This window comes from Haematobia irritans, chromosome 3 (genome assembly GCF_050003625.1).
Source record: "Haematobia irritans isolate KBUSLIRL chromosome 3, ASM5000362v1, whole genome shotgun sequence".
NCBI classification, from domain to species: Eukaryota; Metazoa; Arthropoda; class Insecta; order Diptera; family Muscidae; genus Haematobia; species Haematobia irritans.
Genome location: NC_134399.1, coordinates 4,536,891 through 4,559,712, shown reverse-complemented (window position 1 = coordinate 4,559,712; position 22,822 = coordinate 4,536,891). Strand labels below are relative to the sequence as shown.

General features: G+C 26.0%; 1 protein-coding gene across 1 annotated transcript in view; it reads right to left on the bottom strand.

Moving 5' to 3' along the window:
* The window catches only part of LOC142228311 (activating transcription factor 3-like), a 117,074-nt gene extending 95,419 nt beyond the window's left edge, over nucleotides 1–21,655 (bottom strand). Inside the window, exon 1 of the mRNA XM_075298703.1 lies at nucleotides 19,716–21,655. The gene's annotated coding sequence lies outside the window, so the exon portion shown is untranslated. The remainder of the gene's footprint in view (nucleotides 1–19,715) is intronic.
* Between the last annotated feature and the right edge of the window lie 1,167 nt (nucleotides 21,656–22,822).

The following is a 22,822-nucleotide window of genomic DNA, read 5'->3' as shown; positions in this document are numbered from 1 at the left end:
TTATTTATAGAAATAAAATAAAATGTTGTTAAAAATTTTATTTTATAGAAAATTTTGTATTAAATATCTTTAGTTTGCATCAACAATAGAAAATTACTACTACAGACAAAAGGAGACAAAGTCTTCTTTAGTAGCCTCAAACAAAAATTAAAATTTTTAACTTTTTAGAAATTTTAATCAAAATTTTTTTCCATAGAAAATTTTGTCAACATTTTATTTCTGTAAAAAATTTTGTCAGAATTTTATTATAGAAAATTTTGTCAAAATTTTATTTCTTTAAAAAAATTTGTCAAAATTTTATATATTTTTAAAATTTTGTTAAAATTTTATTTCTATAGAAAATTTTGTAAATTTTTTTTCCAATAGAAAATTTTGTTAAAATTTTATTTCTATAAAGAATTTTGTCAAAATTTTATGTCTATAGAAAATTTTGTCAAAATTTTATTTCTATAGAAAGTTTTGTCAAAATTTTATTTCTATAGAAAATTTTGTCAAAATTTTATTTCTATAGAAAGTTTTGTCAAAATTTTATTTCAATAGAAAATTTTGTCAAAATTTAATTTCAATAGAAAATTTTGTCAAAATTTAATTTCAATGGAAAATTTTGTCAAAATTTTATTTCTTTAGAAAAATTTGTCAAAATTTTATTTTTATATAAAATTTTGTCAAAATTTTATTTCTTTAGAAAAATTTGTCAAAATTTTATTTATATTTAAAATTTTGTCAAAATTTTATTTCTATAGAAAATTTTGTTAAAATTTTATTTCAATATAAAATTTTGTTAAAATTTTATTTCTATAGAAAATTTTGTCAAAATTTTATTTCTATAGAAAATTTTGTCAAAATTTTATTTCTATAGAAAAATTTGTTAGAATTTTATTTCTATAAAAAATTTTATTTCAATAAAAATTTTGTTAAAATTTTTATTTTATAGAAAATTTTATTGCTATAGAAAATTTTGTTAAAATTTTATTTCTATAGAAAATTTTTTCAAAATTTTATTTCTTTAGAAAATTTTGTCAAAATTTTATTTCTATAGAAAAATTTGTCAAAATTTTATTTCTATCGAAAAATTTGTTAGAATTTTATTTCTATAAAAAATTTTATTTCTATAAAAATTTTGTTAAAATTTTTATTTTATAGAAAATTTTATTGCTATAGAAAATTTTATTTCTATAGAAAGTTTTGTCAAAATTTTATTATTATAGAAAATTTTGTCAAAATTTTATTTCTATAGAAAAATTTGTTAGAATTTTATTTCTATAAAAAATTTTATTTCTATAAAAATTTTGTTAAAATTTTTATTTTATAGAAAATTTTATTGCTATAGAAAATTTTGTTAAAATTTGATTTCTATAGAACATTTTGACAAAATTGTATTTCTATAGAAAGTTTTGTCAAAATTTTATATCTATAGAAAATTTTGTCAAAATTTTATTGCTATAAAATTTTATTAGAATTTTATTTCTATAAAAATTGTGTTAACATTTTTATTTTATAGAAAATTTTGTTAACATTTTATATTTAAAATTTGTCAACATTTTATTTCTAAAGGCAGTTTGTGAAGTACCTCTAAGGTGGGGAGGAACATTCTACCAATGTACCAAACGGTAAAAAATCTACCATTCAATCTACCAACTGCGTCAACTGTGGTTACAACCCATATTTTCTATAACCTAATTAATTTAAATTTAAATTTATTTATTAAAAAACCATTTAACTCTATTTAGTTCATATCATTTATTATGTATAAAGGTCGTTAGTTTAAAAGAACTGCATCTTTGGCTCGGTATTAATACGAAAATCCTTAAGACAAGGTCCAAATCTATGGATCCGAGTTAACTTGTTTTTAGACCTTTTTTATAATTTTTATCAATAATTAGAGAACTCATAGCTGAAACTACAATTAAGTTCATCTTACTTGTGTTTAATTTTTTTTATATTTTTGTGTTTTGTGAACTATAAAACAATAAAAATATTTCAAGTTCATATCCATTATTTTATTGTGACCTGAAGGCCCAACACTGCAATTCTCATAGCTATAGCCCCTCTATGGCTTTCTATCGAAACCATTTGATGTATATAGATGAACAAATGAAAGAAAAAGTAAATAAATTATTCAAATTACAATAAACTAAAGCCAAGTCTCACTCTATTTAGGGTTTTTTCTGCAATTCTATGGATATGTCAGATATTCGAAATATATATATATATTTCTGGTTATTGTTGCAATGTTGTCATATCACTTTTACTCTATTGTTCTCCGTTTCATTTATTTTGTTTTTGTTTTGTGGTATTCTAAACCCTAAACCCAAATACAATGTCTATATTGTGATATGCTAGCAAAGCGTGTCGAAACGTGATTAACCAAAACCGAAAAAAATTCCAAAAATTCGAAACGATATATCCTCCCCTAACTAACCGACGCAGAAAACGTAAGGGGTAAGATTTGTAGTATTTTCGTGCGTATTTTCTTTTTTTTTCGACCATAAAAATGCCACCCTGAAAACACAACAATCTGGCCGTCCGTCAGTCAGTCGCTTATAGATATACGTAGTTTCGACGTTATACAGTAAATCAACGTCAACTAGAGAATTTTTGATTTGATCACAAAATATTAATTAAAACATGGAAACACACAACAAATACCATGTGACCCTAGACAAAATAAAACAATAGAACATATAGACAGCAACAAAGTTGGCTAAAATATCTAAACATTCCCCAGTTGATGTAGAAAATTGAACTACATTTGTTTAGTTGTTTTTTTTTTTTTTTAGATTCACACAATTTGCAATGAAAATGAATGAACGTTGTAAGGTTAAAAATGTTAATAAGCTAGGGGATGGCTATTAATACAGTAGGTTAATGATTAATGGGGGCTAAAACCAAAATAATATTAAGAGATCAAATGTTGGACTTAATTATAAATGTAGTTGGCTCCAATGTTATTCCTTAGTTAAGAAGCATTTATAATTATACAATTTAATTTCATTATTTTTTAAAATTTATTTGAAGTACTAAAACGTGCATATGAATTAATTTTATTTATTATTATAACTGAAACAATCAAATTTTCTTAAGGTTTTCATTAATCTAACTTCCGAAAGTAGTGTTTATTTTGGATGTCATGAAACACTAAAAAACATGATTATAGTAATTCATAATAGTTGGCTATTGTGATTGGTACAACCGACAATTTGAAAGTACTACCAAGCATTAATTTCAAAGGCTGTTTTCTTAATCCAAAATAAAATTTCCTGGAAAAATAATGTTATAGTAATTCACAATAATTTGTTATTGTGATTAAAGTTAATTTGTATTTGAAAAAGTCCTGTCAAGTTTTGCAGAGAAGATTTTCGAGTTCTACCTTATTGTTAAAATGAACAGCAAATATTTGTCCACAAACTAATTTATAGTTAATTTGATAATTAAGGTTTATTGGGTGTAATCGAAAACTAAAAATTTAATTATGCTAATGTCCACTAATTAATGTGCTTAACGGAAAGATAGATTTAAAAGTACAGCCAAGTTTTACACTAAAAAAATTATATTCTTGGTGATTTCCTTACTTCACCTAATTATAAAAAATAAAAAACAAAACAACAAAACGCAAAATGGAAAAATGCAGTTATGGTAATTCACAATAATACTTTATTGTGATTAAAGCAAGTATTTAAAAGTGTTGCCAAATTTCGTCAAAACTTTATTTCCATAGGAAATGTTGTCAAAACTTTACTTCTATAGAAAATTTTGTCAACAATTTATTTCTATAGGAAATGTTGCCAAAATTTTATTTTCATAGAAAATGTTGTCCAATGTTTATTTTCATATAAATTTTTGTTAAATTTTTATTATATAGGAAATTTTGTAAAAATTTTATTTTTATAGGAAAATTTTTATTATAGAAAATTTAGTAAAAACTTTACTTCTATAGAAAAATTTGTCAAAATTTTATTTCTATAGCAAATTTTGTCAACATTTTATTTCTATAGAAAATTTTGTCAAAAATTTATTTCTATAGAAAATATTTTCAAAATTTTATTTCTATAGAATATTTTGTCTGCGAAATTTTTGTCAAAACTTCATTTCTACAGAAAATGTTACAATTTTATTTCTACCGAAAATTTTGTCAAAAATTTATTTCCATAGAAAATGTTGTTAAAATGTTATTTCTATAGAAAATTTTGTCAACAATTTATTTCCATAGGAAATTTTGTGAAAAAAAAAATATATCCATAGAAAATGTTGTCAAAATTTTATTATCATAGAAAATTTTGTCCAATTTTAATTTTCATAGAAATTTTTATTCAATTTTTATTATATAGCAAATTTTGTCAACATTTTATTTCTATAGAAAATTTTGTCAAAAATTTATTTCTATAGAAAATATTTCCAAAATTTTATTTCTATCGAATATTTTGTCTGCGAAAATTTTGTCAAAAATTTATTTCCATAGAAAATGTTGTTAAAATTTTATTTCTATAGAACATTTTGTCAACAATTTATTTCTATAGGAAATGTCAACTTTTTATTTTCATAGAAAATGTTGTCCAATGTTTATTTTCATATAAATTTTTGTTAAATTTTGTCAAAATTTTATTTCAATAGGAAAAATTTTATTCTTGTAGAAAATTTTGTCAACAATTTTTTTTATAACATAGAAAATTTTGCCAAAATTTTATTCTATAGAAAATTTTGTCAAACAAAAAAAAAAATAAAAAACGAATGAAAAAAAATTATTTTCATAGAAAATGTCAAAATTTTATTTTCATAGACAATTTTGTCCAATTTTTATTTTCATATTTTTGTTCAGTTTTTATTATATAGCAAATTTTGTCAACATTTTATTTCTATAGAAAAATTGGTCGAAATTTTATTTCTATAGAAAGTTTTGTTAAAATTTTATATTTATAGAAAATTTTGTCAAAAATCTATTTCTAGAGAAAATTTTTTCAAAATTTTATTTCTATAGAAAATTTTGTTAAAATTTTATTTCTATAAAAAATATTGTCAAAATTTTATTTCTATAAAAAATTTTGTCAAATATTTATTTATATAGCAGATTTTATCAAATATTTATTTCTATAAAAAATTTTGTCAAAATTTGTTTTCTGTAGAAAATTTTGTCAAAATTTTATTTCTATAGATAACTTTGTCAAATTTTTATTTCTATAGATAATTTTGTTAAATTTTTTTTTCTATAGAAAATTTTGTCAAAATTTTATTTCTATAGAAAATTTTGTCAAAATTTTATTTCTATAGAAAATTATGTCAAAATTTTATTTCTATAGAAAATTTTGTCTAAATTTTATTTCTATAGAAAATGTTGTCAAAATTTTATTTCTATAGAAAATTTTGTAAAAATTTTATTTCTATACAAAATTTTGTCAAAATGTTATTTCTATAGAAAATGTTTTCAACAATTTATTTCTATAGAAAATGTCAAAATTTTATTTCCATAGAAAATTTTGTCAACAATTTATTTCTATAGGAAATTTTGTCAAACTTTTATTTCCATAGCAAATGTTGTCAAAATTTTATTCATATAGAAAATTTTGTCAACAATTTATTTCTATAGAAAATTTTGTCAAAATTTTATTTCTGAAGAAAATTTTGTAAAAATTTTATTTTTATAGAAAATTTTTTCAAACTTTTATTTCTATAGAAAATTTTGTCAAAATATTATTTTTATGAAAAATGTTAATTTGCCATGTTACACAAAATTATTTAAAATTATTATCTATAGCCAATTTTTTTTTTTTTTTAATTTTGTCAAAATTTTATTTCTATAGACAATTTGGTCAAAATGTTATTTTTATGAAAAATGTCAATTTGAGAGTACTGCCATGTTACACAATATTATTTAAAATTATTATCTATAGCCAAAATTTTTCCTGAAAAATAAAAAAAAATATTTATAATAATTTTATACAAAAGCACTTATATCAGGGGTGATCTCCTTATACTATCTAAAAAACAAAACAATTAATCGATCTAACCAAACGTCTTTGGATTTTTTTTCTCAAAGCCTTGCAAGGACATTCATTTCTTCTTAATTTGATCTTATGATTTCTAGAGAACATTAGTTTTTTTGTTTTATTTCCAATCCCATGGGAGATTCGTTTTTGACTTTACTCTAACAATTTACGACAAACATTAAGTTTTGGTTTTTAAAACTTCTTCTTATTTTTGTTTTTGCCTTTTCAGCTTTTGTTTTTTTTTTGTTTTTAACAACGCATTTTATGTGATTGTGTTCTCTGCCATAGTGGTCTGGCCAAAAAATAAACCCTCATTAACAATTTTGGACTTTTGTGTGTAGTTGAAATAAATTTTAGAACATTTTTGGTTGTGCGTGTTTTTATTTCTCAGGTTTTTAGCCAAAACTGGTTTGGACTTCCCAACTTGAATGCATGATCATTTGTCTAACTTGGTGTTAGTTGGCCATATTTCTTTAAATTTTATTGTTATAACCTTTTTTTGGGGGGGAACAAAAAAAATTTTAGCACGTTTTTGGAGATTTTGTATAGCAAGCTCTTAAAGATTCTAAAACATAATTTATAATATTTTAAGAAAAAAAAAACCAAAAATATATTAGAATCTTTAAGAGTTAAAATTCTGATCTTTGTTGTTTTTATATTATTATCTTGCTTAGGGCAGATTTATGGTTAGCGTCGTTTGTTAGTCGAAAACCCTTAGAGTATTTTCTCGGGGAGTTAAATCAATGTTTTGTACTTATGCTAATATCTTTTTTTTCTTTTATCCTAAAATTTTTTTGTGTTGTTTTTGTTCTCTTCCTAACCTTGAGTTTGATATTAGAAACAAATGTTTTTTTAGTTTCGTTTGTTTTTCACCATTTTTGTTTTTGAAAGCCCTCACCACCCGCTGATGTTCTTAAATATTGCGTGTGTGCTACGTGATTGTAGTAATATGAAATATTTCCTTAGCTTTGTGAATGGAATGTTAGAAATTTTATAAATATATTTTATGATATTTTAAATGCCAGCTAAATTATTTCCCAATATTTATATAGCCCCCAAAAATGTTTGTTTAAATTTGAAATCTATAAAGCAAAGGCATTGAATATTTTTAAACAATTATATGCTAGGGAAATGCACTTAAATTTTACCTTGACTGTAGAGGTTCAGGGATAAATAAATTAGAATAAATAAAAATAATTTGTTTGTTTTTATAACCTAGTATAGAAAATGAAAACCATTTTATTTTGCTGCAATTATAATCATTTTATTGTTAATTCACAATAAGAGATTAATTCACAATAATTTTTTATTGCTTAATGCTGCCAAAGTATGTTGTAATCTGTTGTATTAAATAAAGACAAGTAGAACAATGATCTGGTTAGCCTTTATAAACATAGTTTTCTGCCAAAAATGAGAACTACAGCATATTTCAGTTAAATTTAGTTAAACGCCCCATTGACTGTTCAAAGTTAAATGTTCAACTTCTTTTTGTTTCTAAGCTACTCTAAAAGAAATCAACTATTTAATTTTATAAGATTTTTCCTCATTTTATTGTGCTATTAATTCACAATAATATACCATTGTGAATGAGGAAACTGTCAATTTTACACAAGTGATATGGGAATACCATCTCAATAAGTTCTTATCGGTTATTGCTGGCAAAATATGTTGTATTAATTTGTATTAAACAAGGCAAATGCATCGATGATCTGGTTAGGTCTTATGAACATTGTTCTCTTCAAAAAAACATGAGAGCGTAATTTATTTAAATTTAATTAATTTTATTAATTAGCGGCAACTGCTCAATGTTAATTCTTTGTCCTCTTTGTGTAATAATAACAATAATTAAACGATTTTATTTTGTTAGATTTATTCTCATTTGTTTGCGCTTATAATTCACAATAAGCTGTCATTGTGAATGAAGAAAATGTAAAATTTACACAATTGATATGGAAATACTATCTCAATAACTTTTTATCGCTTAATGCTGGCAAAATATGTTGTGATAAGCTGCATTAAATAAGAAAAATGCATCGATGATTTGGTTGGCCCATAAAAACATTGTTGACTTCCAAATTAAGAAGTTAAGCATATTTTGGTCAAATTTTATTAAACAGCACTATGACCGTTCAAACTTAGTTGTTCAACTTCTTTGTGTTTCTAAGCTACTTTAAAAGAAATAGAAGATTTAATTTTGTTAGACTTATTCTCACTTTATTGTACTATTAATTCACAATATGCTCTCATTGTGAATGAGGAAACTGTCAAATTTACACAAGTGATATGGAAATACCATCTCAATAATTTGTTAAAATATCTCGTGATAAGCTGTATTAAATAAGACAAGTGCATTGATGATCTGCTTAGCCTTTATAAACATGGTTTCGTGCCCAAAATGAGAACTTAAAGACACTTTATTTTAGTTTGAATTAAAGGGCCTACTGACTGTACAAATTGAAATCTTCAACTTCCGAGTATTTCTAAGCTTCTCCAAATGAAATAAAAGATTTAAAGTTGATAGTTTTTTATTTCTTCAGCTTTTAATTCACTTGTTGTGAATTAACCATTGTGAATTAAGAAAATGCTAAAATTCAAGAAAATTTATCAAACATAATATTTTTTTTTCGCGTGTTAAAGAAAATTTAGAATTTTGAAGAAAAAAATGGATACAATCGCCAAACGACAAGAAAAAGGCACAGGGTTACCTTAAATCAAATGGAGACAGTTGACTTTAGAAATCTCTGTGAAAAATATTAGCGTTGGCTTTATTATGATCAACTAGATTTAAACTGGTGAATCTGCTGTTTCGAGAAAAGAAAATTTTCTGTGACTCATTTTTGAAATTCCAAAAAAAAGGTGAAGTGACATATGGTCGCCTTTGATTAATTTGAGAACTATGAATGCAGAAAAATTATACCATTGGATAGTATTGGCTTCACTGTATTTAACTGGATTTAAAATATGGAAGCTACGTCTTTGAGAATAAAAATTTAATTTTTGTGATTTTTTTTTTCAAAACAAATGTGCCACTTTTTCTAAAAAAAGTGACTCATGTATAACATTGATTTCATTATGACCAAGTTTAAACTGGGGAATCTAAACTCATGAGAAGAAAATTTTTATTTTTGTGACACTTTTTTAAAATAAATGTGTAATTTTTTTAAAATTCGAAAACTAAGCTGAAGTGACACACGATCACATTTGATCCAATGGAGACTTATGACTCCCGAAAACTCAGTGAAAAATGATACCATTGGATAATACGGCTTCACTATGGTTAATTGTGAATTTAAACTATGGAATTTAATTTTTATTTAATAAAGAATAAAAATTTAATTTTTATTTAATTTAAAATAAATGTGACACTTTTTACAAAAAATATGAAACCTTTTGTGACATTTTTTTTTAACTTTCCAAAAACTAAGCTAAAGTGGCAGCTTTATTTTTTCTCTTTACCTAAACTTTTTAAGCGGTTTATTTTTACTAATGTGTGCCAAAATTTTATTTTTTTTTAATTTTTATTTTGTTTTATTTTTTATTTTTATTTAATTTAAAATAAATATGACACTTTTTACAAAAAAATATGAAACCTTTTGTGACATTTTTTTAACTTTCCAAAAACTAAGCTAAAGTGGCAGCTTTATTTTTTCTCTTTACCTAATCTTTTTAAGCGGTTTATTTTTACTAATGTGTGCCAAAATTTTATTTTTTTTTTTATTTTTATTTTGTTTTATTTTTTATTTTTATTTAATTTAAAATAAATATGACACTTTTTACAAAAAAATATGAAACCTTTTGTGACATTTTTTTAACTTTCCAAAAACTAAGCTAAAGTGGCAGCTTTATTTTTTCTCTTTACCTAATCTTTTTAAGCGGTTTATTTTTACTAATGTGTGCCAAAATTTTATTTTTTTTTATTTTTATTTTGTTTTATTTTTTATTTTTATTTAATTTAAAAAAAATATGACACTTTTTACCAAAAAATATGAAACCTTTTGTGACATTTTTTTAACTTTCCAAAAACTAAGCTAAAGTGGCAGCTTTATTTTTTCTCTTTACCTAATCTTTTTAAGCGGTTTATTTTTACTAATGTGTGCCAAAATTTTATTGACATATCCAATATAAGAGTGCTAAATTTTTTTTTAAGCATTAAATTCAATATTATCGTTTCTCCGACTCATACAATTAAATTGTCCAGCAGCATCATCAGCATCACTTGCGGGTATTTTTAATTAAAATGCTATTGGTTTTAAATTTCAAGCTGGCAGAAAAGAATAAAAAAATGTAAGGAGAAATTTAATATTTTTATCACTATTTTTCTTTGAGTGTAACCCCTTTTGCCCTTCACTCGAATACTCGAATGTATGTTAAAATGTCAGCAGCATATTATGTAGAGGGGACATTTTTTGTGATAAATCGGGGAAGAGAAATTCTACAGCCAGACAGACAAGCCTGTAGATCAATCAACAACAAAATAAAAACCATTTGTTGTATGTGGCAAAAATATTATATCGATTATTGTTTCAAGTTTTTGTTATTTTATTTATGTTTTTTTTGTTTTTTTTTTGTTTCCATAACCAGACAAATTATTTATTATTGTGTGTCTTTCATTGCTTAATAAAAACCATAAAAATAACCCCACAAAAATAATAAACAAATGAGTCGACAAAAAAAAAACCTACATATAAAACAATACAAAACCTCATAAAATAAAATCAAAAAAAAAAAAATCGTAAATAAATTTTATAAAAAAAAAAACAGCATTCATATAATACGCCAAGCCCTTTTGTAAATTCTTTACAATCTTTTTGAGAAATTCTTAAAGTTCTTAACAAGACATTATTCTAGACTGCTCCCCTTGAAGTATTTTATGTCAATCATCATTAAATTTGGACAAACAAATAAACCCTACATGAATTGTAACACATTTCGATTGCATTTCCTGCCATATCTTCTTCCTCTGATGCCGGATGATCAGACTTGAACAAAAAGTCTCAAATATTAATTTAAAATGATTATATGTTTATGGGGTTTTTTCAGTTTCTCTTTTCATTCGCATTTTCGTTAAATTAAATTTTGCAAAAAAACAAAAAAATTAAAGCATCACGTGAAACCCCTATCATCATAGGGTTTCAATTAAACTCACGTGTGTTTTTGCGTTTTTTTTTTTGCTATTAAAATTATTAAATAAATATTTTTTTGTTTATATTTAAATGTAAACAAACATTTTTAAAACGTTTAAGTGTACCCTAAATATGTGGAAAGCTCAAATATGTGATCAGCTGAATTTAGTTTAAAGTGACAAAATGGACAAATAACAAAACAGAAGATTTTTGTAGACAAAATTAAGGCCAGCTTCAAAGTGAAGAGAAAGAGCTATAGCATAATGAAACTACACACAAAGAAAAAAAAATACTTTCCTCAGAAACGAAATTGCAGACAAACAAAGTTTAATAAACTTTCGTTAAAAGCAGCTAAAACAAATTAAATCAAATCGTCAAATCGCTTTTTATAAATTGGGGATATTTTGTCCTTAAAGACTTTTTTTTTTAAGAAAGAAGAAAAAATACTTTCCTCCGGAGATATTTTGTCCTTAATTTTTTTTTTTTTTTTTTTGTAAAGCTGAGTACTGTGTTCAGTTTTCAAGCTGAAAACCAGCTTGTTTTAACGGTTACTTTTTTAAATTAATTATTTTAGACATATAAAATGAATTGCAATCAATTCCTTGGATCTTTTCCATCCTTTATTTGACGAGACTTCATAAAAATATAATCGTCTTCATATATATTTTTGTATTTTTAATTTAGGGTTTTGGTGAAAAAACCGAACATAGTACTCACCTTAAGAAAGAAAAAAAAATACTTTCCTCCGGAACGAAATTTCACACAAAGTTTAAAAAACATTCTTTAAAAGCTACTAATCAAATAAAAGTCAAACGTCAAATCCCTTGTTATAAATTCGATGTATTTTGCCCTTGAAGATTTTTTTTTTAAGATAGAGAGATTTCGTTTGCCTAAATTTTCGTTCCGGAGCAAAGTATTTTTTCTTTGTGTTTACGGACCCCTTTCTTACCCCGTTGCTTGTCTTTTAGCGCCCGACTGAAGTGTCCATTTTTTGTGTAGAACTAAATCTAACCCAAACACTTCCGCTGACAAGTTTTCTATTAAATAACCAAGTTAATAATTTCCCCCGGATGCTGCCTATGCCATAACACAACATCTATCAACAATTATCTTAAATATCAATATTTGAAATACGTATTTTTTTTTTTCACTACAAAAAAAAATAGAAACAAAAGAAGTTTCTGTTATTGATAACGTAGAGCAATCCTCTAGTTGGCCATATACAATCTAGCATTTCCCTTCCCATGCCATTTTTCATCTAATGAAAGACTTACTTTGTTTTGACTTGCCATAAAAGCTTGGAATTCATTTCAAAGATAAAACGAAACCCCACAAAAAGTCAATTCAGTTCTATTTTGCGTCTTGTTTCGTTATACATTTTTACATTTTTTTTCTGGGTTTATTTTTGGAAAATATCATAAATCTAAATCAATCATACAAGGCAAGGCCGACATATATCCCAAAAACAAAACCAAAAAACCATGTAGCAAAGTTAGAATGGTGGTTTGCTTAAAGTCTTACGGGATATATATGAAAGATTCTAGAAACCATGTGGTGGAGTGTAAAACCTCTTGGGGTTTTTCGTATATGGTTTATGAGATTCTCGGTTCGTTTACATAAATCTAAGAACATACGCCCTGTTTTCTGCTTCATTTCTTAGGAAGTTTTGTATATGTAGATTCCCCCATAAAATCTTAACGTACCATTAAGTTTTTATGTTTCTAAATCGTGAACATTATTATACTATGGCCAAAAAATATCCCTTATTCCATACTGGGCTTTTCTAATGCATTATCCCCACTTGTCTTCATAATCTTTGGCAGGACCACCATCACTAAAACCTTTCAAATTCATCCCTCTGATTTGATATTCATGATGATTTTCCCAGCCGGCATTTTAGCAAACAATTTTTGTCAAATGTTTGCAATTCGTTATGCATTCCATGGATACACTTATTCAGTTCGTTCCAAACTCAATTCTCTTTCACATCAAATTCCACATCAAAGTTCTCTATCAAAGTATGTCGAAAAAAAATCTCACCCTAATTTTTTTCAGAAAAACATCAACTTGTGTCTACATTTTATGAGTCTTGGATATTCGCTGTGAAATAGTTCTAACATGTGTTAAAACTAAAATCAATTGACTGCAGAATCATTACCATCAACTGTTGAAACAGCAAAAGTGCTAGCAATTTAAAATTTTTCCCCCGCTTTTCTAGTTTTAATTTCATTGCGGAAATTTCAAGTTGCGACATCAATGTGATATAGTGCATTAGAATTCATATACATTCGTATAATATTAACAGTGGATGAAGAAAATATGATATCCAATTTTGAAGACTATACATAATGGAAACATTTATGAGGTATGAACAAAAAAAATGATGAGAAAAATTGCATAATTGTTTTTTTTTTGTGATCTATTACAATTTCACTTTAAATGAAACCTTTTCTGATTTCAAATGGAACCCTTTTCATATCAAATGGAACCTTTCCCAAATCAAATGGAACCTTTTTCATATCTAGTGGAACCTTTTGCAAATAAAATGAAACATTTTTCAAATCAAATGGAAATATTTTTCAATCACATCAATTGGAACCTTTTACAAATAAAAGAAAACATTTTTTCAAAACAAATGAAACCTTTTTAGAAAACATTAAACGTTTTTTAAAACAAATCAAAAATGTTTCAAATAAACTGAAATGGAATGAAACCAAATGATACTTTTTTCATATCAAATGGAAATATTTTCATAACATAAAAACAAATGAAACCTTTTACAAATAAAATGAAACTTTTCGAAATCAACTGAAACCTTTTTCAAATAAAATAAAACATTTTTTTAAAACAAATGAAACCTTTTAACAAAAAAAAAATTAAAAAAATTTTTAAAACAAATGAAGCCTGCTTCAAATAAACTGCTACTGAAATAACATGAAACAAAATGAAACCTTTTTCATATCAAATGGAACCATTTTCATATCAGAAGAAATCTTTTTAAAAACAAATGAGACCTTTTGTAAACTAAATGAAACTTTTTACAAATAAAATAAAACATTTGCCAAAACAAACGAAACCTTTTTAGTAAAAAAGTATGAAGCATTTTATTTTAACAAATGAAACTTGGTTTAAATAAACTGAAATACAATGAAAACAAATGAAACCTTTTTTATATCAAATGGAACCATTTTCATATCAAAACAAACCTTTTTAAAAACAAATGAGACATTTTGCAAACTAAATGAAAACTTTTACAAATAAAATAAAACTTTTCCAAATCAACTGAAACCTTTTTCAAATAAAATAAAACATTTTTTAAAACAAATGAAACCTTTTTAAAAAAAATGAAATCTTTTTTTAAACAAATGAAACCTGCTTCAAATAAACTGTTACTGAAATAATATGAAACAAAATGAAACCGTTTTCATATCAAATGGAAGCATTATCATATCAAAAGAAACCTTTTTAAAAACAGATGAGACCTTTTGCAAACTAAATGAAAACTTTTACAAATAAAATGCAACTTTTCAAAATCAACTGAAACCTTTTTCAAATAATCTTGAAAAGATTTGTATTGACCTAGGCTAGTTGATTGCCGTCGGCAATCGAGTCTTTGTAACTAGCACTTTAATGCGTATTATTCCAGCAAAAAATACTTAAGCAGTAAGAGTTTAGTTGCGCTTTTTGGTATACAATAAAGTAGGCAGTGCATCCACACTGCATGAATTGGTGGCAATAACGTAAACGAGTAACCAAACTTGTTTATGATTATTCGTTTACGTTATTCCAACCAATTCATGCAGTATAGATGCATGAAAGGTAGTGCTGTTTTCTTTCACACCAACAATGCTACTCTAGATTATATATCACTTCTGAGAAATATTTCTATTAAATTGAGCAATTATATCAGAGATATGTAGAAGTTCCTCTAAATCGGGACACAAAAATCAGCACTGATTCGGTTGTTTTGTAAACGGTTGGTACTTCCTCTCTCCCTTACAATCCTGCTGAAATAGTGCTCCATTTTGTGCTGGGATACTTTTTGAAATTGTAATAAATAAATAAATAAAAAATAAATTTATTTAATATTATTTATTTATTTAATATTATTTATTTATTTTATTTAAATACTTTTACAAAACAAAAATATAAAAAATACAATTGCCAGGATCTTCGCCTATTCTTTTGTTTACAAAAATTTCGCAGAAAGCCAAACTTGGTGGACAAAATTGGATGCCTTAGTAAATCCACGGGTTGGGACATTGATATATAAATTATTCCAGTTTTACTATCTCCATATTTGAATTTCATATGTATGATTGTTTTGCGATTTTGGCCAAATGAAATGGAAAATTTCGAAATTTCCTTTACTTATACATGAAAATCCCAAGGGGGATTTTCAGAATTGAGGCAATGTTTACATATTATTATTTTTTTTTTGTGAACAAAAAAACAAATTATAATAAATATTTAAAATAAAAACAAAACTCGAAGTGAACCATTGGACTCGAAGACAAATATGACATATATTTTATTATACTATAGGATCGGCGACCATTTTATATATGGGATTCCTTCTCTATAGTATATAGGCGAAAAATATTTAAAATCAACAAAACATTTTCATATTCATAAAATACGCACATATATTTTTTTATTATTATTAAGAACATGCATGCATATTAACAGGATTATAAAAAAAACAGATCCGTTGAACACATATATTATTGAAAATAATGTTAAATTATTTTAAAATTTTCTTTGCTTTTCTGATTTTTTTATTTTTATTATTATTATTTTGAGTAGAAAAATAACAACAATTTGTTAAAAGTCATGTAGACATAAAAAAATTATAAATATAAAATGCAAGAAGAGATAATATTGAACTGTTTGGATAATAAAAATAATGTACAAACTATGTTAACAGTCTTTACAGATTAAGGGTAAAAACTGCTAATGTGTGATGAGTACATGATTTAGGGATGCTGTAAAAATAACATGAGTACACTCTTAATCTAATTACTTGCAGACTCACTCACATACCCCCTGAATAACAACAACAATATAACATCACAAGAAGTCAAATGAGCAGTGTGGTGTAGTTAACATAAGGAATAAATATGACCTTAATTTTTAAACGGAATTGTAAATAGGAGTTAGTTGATTTTAGCATGGTTTGAGTAATAGCAAAAATAAGAGAGAGTGAGAGAGAGAATTGGGAGTGTTTAATATTTCATAGTAATAATTACAATTAATATGTAATTGTTTTAATGTAAATTAATTTGGAATCATAAATAACGAAAATTTTAATATTTCAAATTAATAAATTTATTTTTAATCATAAATCACGGAATATCAGTCATCAGTATTCAATGTTCAGTACTCAATGCTAAGAGAAAATCTTATCAAATGTGGTATTAATTGAAATTCTTTCTCTTACCAAAATAATTATATCAGTCCCTAGTCCGAATTAACAAAAAAGTAATTGATCTAATTAAATATTGAAATGACTTAAATAATTTCGTACTTGCATATTGATTCAATTAACTTTATAAACGAATGTTTTTAAATTTTTTTTTTATTTTAATAAGTTTAAAATGATTTTATTTTGGGTACTAAATGATATCTTATTGACATGAAATTTATAACTAAAGTATAAATAATAAGTATAAAGATATTACGTTTGAGTTAATCCACAAACAACAAGGTAACCAATTGGAAAAAAATTAACAAAAAAGTAATTAATTTAACTTTTCAGGATTATGGTTAAATATTTATGCGATTTATTTCTATTTGCCATTTTTTATTTATTTTATGGGTCATTTCGATGATTTTTCCTATAATGATTCACAAAAGTCCTTGTATGTCAACATTTTTGGTTTCTACAGCAAACTGTCAACATCACCAAAAAACAATATGACAGCTTCTAAGATCAAAGTGAAATTGCAATATTTCATAGGTACTCTAATAAAAGGAAATCTTTAGAATATATGAATTCAGGGTCAAATAGTTTTAGTCATACCAGCGATGGGTTTACTAAAACTTGGTTCTTTTAATAAAACCTATTAAAAAGAGTATTCATTAAAAAAAATATCTAAACAGCTGCAGTTTTCTCTAATTAAACAAAAAAACTTAACATCAAAGGAAATGAAACAATCGCACAAACTTTTAAAAATTTTGTGATAAGTAAAATATTGAAAGGGGATGAGTTGTTTAAAAATTATTGGTTAAATTCTGCGTCATTGTTGGGGTTAGTCATTTTTGCCAGAAACATTTCTAATAAAATTTATAGGAATTTAAAATAAAAAATTTATTGATTTAAGATTCTAACTAGGAGAATTTCTAGCAAAATGTTTTGTTATCTAAAAGTAGAATATACTGCAATATTGTGTAAATAAATAAAAGGTCCTTATGTTCTATCTAATTTTTGATTTGAGAAAAAAAGTAAGTTTCAATAACCTTTTTAATAATTAATTTAATGTTTTAGAATCATATAAATATACTCTCATCTATAACAATTACATCTTTGATTTTACTTGTATCAATTTTACTCCAAAAAATTTTTTTTTTCACATTTTTTGTTTTCAAATTTCCATTTGGTTGCCATTATTAATCACATAACCAATTGAATCTTGTATACAAATAAATATTAAATTTTCTTCATAGAAATTCGTGCTTTATCGTCTGTTAGTGTTCTCGAAAATGGCACCAGGCGTAATAAAATCTTTATGAAAAGAAAATAAACAGAGACAGAAAAAAAACAAATGTTCTAAATTTCAATATTTTTCGCAATTTCTCCAAATTTAGTTTTCCATGCAAATGTTTTTCCATTGAAATGTTGTTGCAAAATTTTTTCAGCATACGCAAAACTTTACTACACTAAGTTTAGTTATGGGAATGCCAAAGGATGGGCATTATTTTCTTAAAGATTTAAACAAAAATTTAAAATCATTGAAAATTCCATAAAACGCGTGTGTTGCAAATAAATTATGGGCATTTTGGACTTTGTGTGTTTGAAAACAGAAACAACAAAAAATTAAATATACATATATATTGGACGTTTGGCCAAAGCAAAAAGTGCTATATTTTATGCTGGTTTTTGTTTTAATTTAAAATTTCAATATTGTATGGTGATGACTGACATACAAATCTACATAATTCAGAAATCTAAACAACGTGAGGCCCACGTTTTCCTCATTGGTGGCCACTATAATACTGTTAAACCCCCCCGCTCTATGATGTTCTCTCACTCTCTCTTTCACATCGAAGAGGGAAACTCTTATTTCCTTTAGCTGTCTCTCACCCACACAATTTTAATTTTTCATATAATAATAATAGCAACAACAACAGCAGCAACTACGTATATCATTATGAAAATGTTAAGGAAAACAAAACACCTGTTAACATTTTCTAACCATAACACAGCTGCTTTTTCTTTCGTTTACTGGCTCTTTTAAAGTCTAAAATACCAACAAAGCCTTCGTGTAGATTTCCCCCTTTTCCGGAATGTTGCACATTTTCCATTAGAAGCGTAAAGAGATAGAGCACACGTTCTGGTGGTAGCCATCAGCGGGTTTGAAAAATTATATTTTTATTTAATAAAATTTTTCAGAAAATCAAAATACATAAATTAGTCTTAATTACTTCCTTAAGAAAATCAGCTAAATTTTGTTTAAACTTAAAGCGTACGTAACATGTATGGGTGCCAAAGACAATTTCGTTGGCAATTTTACAGTGGGGCATATAATTGTACCTTTGTACTAAGGAAGGAAATTAAAGTGGCAGTGAAAAGGAAATTTCAAGAATTAAAAATAGGAAATAAAACGGAGAAACAAATATAAATAAATTGACTATAAAGTTTCCCAGAATTCGAATTTCCCACAAAGTTTTTGTTTTTAAATTTTCAACTCTGCAATTCTACTTCTCAAATGACAACTGCTGAACAGTTGAACTCAAAAACATACGAACCGAATTTATAATAAATTTAAATTTATTTTCAATTTAAATTCATTTTAAATCATTTTTCAAATCCAAAGAACAACTTTTTCAAACTGATTATTATTTTTTTTTGAGGATGCGGAAAAATCGGCATTGACAAAAGTCAAATTTTAATTTTCCCAAAAATGGACAAAGCCTTACCTAAGCTACAATATAGACATGGTTTCGGTTAATTGAGTTTTTGATGTCGCCTATGTCTAGGGTATAATATAAACACCCGATTTTACTAATTCTTACAGGTTAAATGAGGATTACAATTCCTAAATGCCATATCACCCATACACAGAAAGAAGAGTTTTCTTTTCTGAGGAACGAAATTCTTTCGACGCTAAAAAAATATTCTTTCACAATAAATACAAAAATATCAGAGCCGATAGTTTATTCGCTTATCACAAATTCGGGTTTATTTGCCGTAAAAGAAAGAATTTTATAAGAAAGGGGAATTTCGGTTTGTCTAAAATTTCGTTCCGGAGGAAAGTACTTTTTCTTTGGGTGTACATTTTTAATTTTTCTATTTGGTTTTTCTAATTATGTTAAAAAAATTTTATATCACCTCCATTAAATTACTTCACCCCTTTTTCAAATGACTGTATTTATGTACATACTCACTTACCTTTGCATAATATCCATATGGTAAACAGCTGATTGATTTGTCAATTAACAGCTGTTTTTCGTAAGGGAAGTGTGGGGTGAACTTCCACTGCGTAATACAGAAGTCTCTGCAGAAGCAGATTTTATTATTATCCAAAAAGATATATTCTAATGATTTTTGTGTTTTTCTTTTTTTTCAATATATATGCATACACAATAATCCAAGATTTAAACAATTATATAAAATAAGGCAAAATTGTATATAATTGTATGAGTAAATTATATAAGTTCAGGCTGTTGAATAATAATTTGTTTATTTTAATAAGTCCAGAGATTGTTGAAGGGGTGGTTGGGCCGGTATATATGTGTATATAATAATAATTATGGTGGTGGTTGTTGTTGTTGTTGCCGTTAAACAATTATTCCCACAACAATACTGGATGATGAATGACAATCGTTGTTGTTGTTGCTGTATATTTATTACTCTCTTTTGTTGTTGCTGTTTCTAAATTATATTTTTTTTTAAATAAGGGCACTGTGGTTAACGTTTTTTTTTTTCAATTTTACATTTATTTGAATTGTTGGTTTTTAGGTTTTTTTTATATAATATTTAAATTTTCTTATATAAAATTGCACTTGGTGATTTTTTTCAAAAAAAAAAAATATTTAAGCCCCTTTTTCATTTATTTATTTTAGGTTTTTTAATAGGCACTGGTTTAAATTTTGTTTTAGCTCTTTTTTTTAATACTTTTTCTTATAAGTGTATTTTTTTAGATTTTAATTCCTTCTTAAAGTCAATATTTCAGCACTTTAAGAAGGCCTTTTCACTTTTAGAACTACAGCATGACCATTTTTTTTTTATTGCACAGATTTTAGGAAAGAGGAATTTGGTTTAAGCTCGTCGCTACGATCTCTATGGCAACACTGTTAAAAGGTTTTGGGAGGTTTGCTTTACTATTTTTGTTTTCAGAAACAGGCCATTGGTCAAGAGGTCACTTTGAGAATATTTTATTTATGATTTTTTCAAAAATTTTCATAAAACAAATCCATAACTTTTATTTTCTATATGGATTTTATGGGTTAAACATTGTTTGCTATAGGTCAAATTGTTATTTGCTTCATATATATTTTTCAATAATATTTTTTTTTATTTGTTTAAATCAAATTCAATTTTAGCGTTTAGCGCTAACACGAGTGTTGCTTACGCGACGATTTCAGCTTTTTAAATAAACGCTTAAAATCAAACTGAGCACTCACGTTAACATTTGCGAAAAAATAATGTTGTGAAGTGTAGACACACACATGTCTGCTCTTTTTGCTTCTCGTTATTCTATTCTATGGTCGGCGGCCACAGATTCTAACATATAGAGTGGACTAACGAAATGTACAACGAAAAGGCAACTATGGGGTATAGTGGGGGTTTTGTGCTTGCGAACCGTACCGAATTGTATTCTGCCGACTACGATAAACTCTGTGTGTGTGGCTGTATGTTGTTATTCTTATTCGTGGCTGTGCTCTATCTACTACAAAACGTTTGCTCACTTGGGCTATAGAAAATCTAATGAGAATTAGCAGAATATGAATTTTAGCCGAACGTACGAACGAACCATATAACTTAACCGCACTCATTCACGACTTGGAAGGAGCACATCCAATGTCAGAGAGTAATATTAGAACTCACAATAAGAAAACTTTGAGCAAAACTCTAAAAGTCAAACAAACAAATGATATATCATTAGTAGCTTTAGTGGTTCGTGGAGGTGGTGGGGTGGTTTATTCTATACCCCCACACAAAAACAATTGGGATAAACACACGCACTCACACATATACTCGCACTTCTTAGTTCTCATTAGAATTTCCGAGAGTGGTATTTTTTTTTCTTAAATTTTGTATTCCTCTCGTCTCTAGAATTTTGTCTTTTGACAATGTTGCTGTTTTTTTACGATTTTCGCTGTGTTTTTTTTTTCATTTACTCTCTCTCTACTTCTAGCACACATGTGTCGCCGTCTTTTCCATATGTCTTTTGACTCTATGTACGACCATGGCTACAACTTAAAAAGAACTGACTGGTGGTGAACAGCAGCAGCAAGCATAAACATTGTTGTGGCGATATCTTCGAAAAAGCAAAACTTCCAACAACCGACCGACCGACCGACCGACAGACGAAGACACTCGACCGCTATAAAGTCTCTAAGCTGTGGTATTGCTCGTATCAAAACAAAACATCCCAATAAGAAACACACAACGTTGGCGTTGGCGGTGCACACTCTTCTCAAAAAGAGCAACCAAAGCCAAAGAGAGAATAGAGTTAGTCTTCCACCACCAACTGTCCTCAGTAATGTGGGCATATACTAAATATTTTGTTACACACAAGACTCAACGCTAAGGGGAGGAAGTGTCTGGCCAGAGTCTGGTTGTGCGCGGTAATAGCTGTAGTGCTTCATAACACCACCAAAAAAATGTGTGTTTGTGTTTTTTTTTTTTTTTGGCTATCAACGACAATGTTCTTTTTTATTTCGGTCTTATTTGAATGAGTTTAGGGTTAGTCAATCTCTCCCTAGTGGTGTTTTAGTCTTCCAATTTAAGCGAGTGAGAACAAGTAATTGAAAAATGTAGCCGAAAACCACCACCAAAATAATTCAAGAGATACCAATAAAGTAACAACGACACCAGAAGGCATAACTACACGCACAGTAGCCTTTCTATGGCGCAAACGCACAAGTTAACTTTTGACACCCTACCAAATTGGTAATGGCATAAATGACGTTTTAGAAAGAATTTGACAAAAGATTGGAGATAATTGAGAAATTTGTGCTGAAATAACATTTGGTAAACCTTGTGTTGAAATAAATTTTGACAAAATTTTCTATAGAAGTAAAATGTTGACAAAATTTTTAATAGAAATACAATTTTTACGAAAATTTCTAAAGAAATAAAATTTTGACAATATTTTCTGTAGAAATAAAATTTTGAGAAAATTTTCTATAGATATAAAATTTTAACAAAATTTTCTATGGAATTAAATTTTGACAAAATTTTCTATAGGAATAAAAGTTGACAAAATTTTTAATAGAAATACAATTTTTACGAAAATTTCTAAAGAAATAAAATTTTGACAATATTTTCTG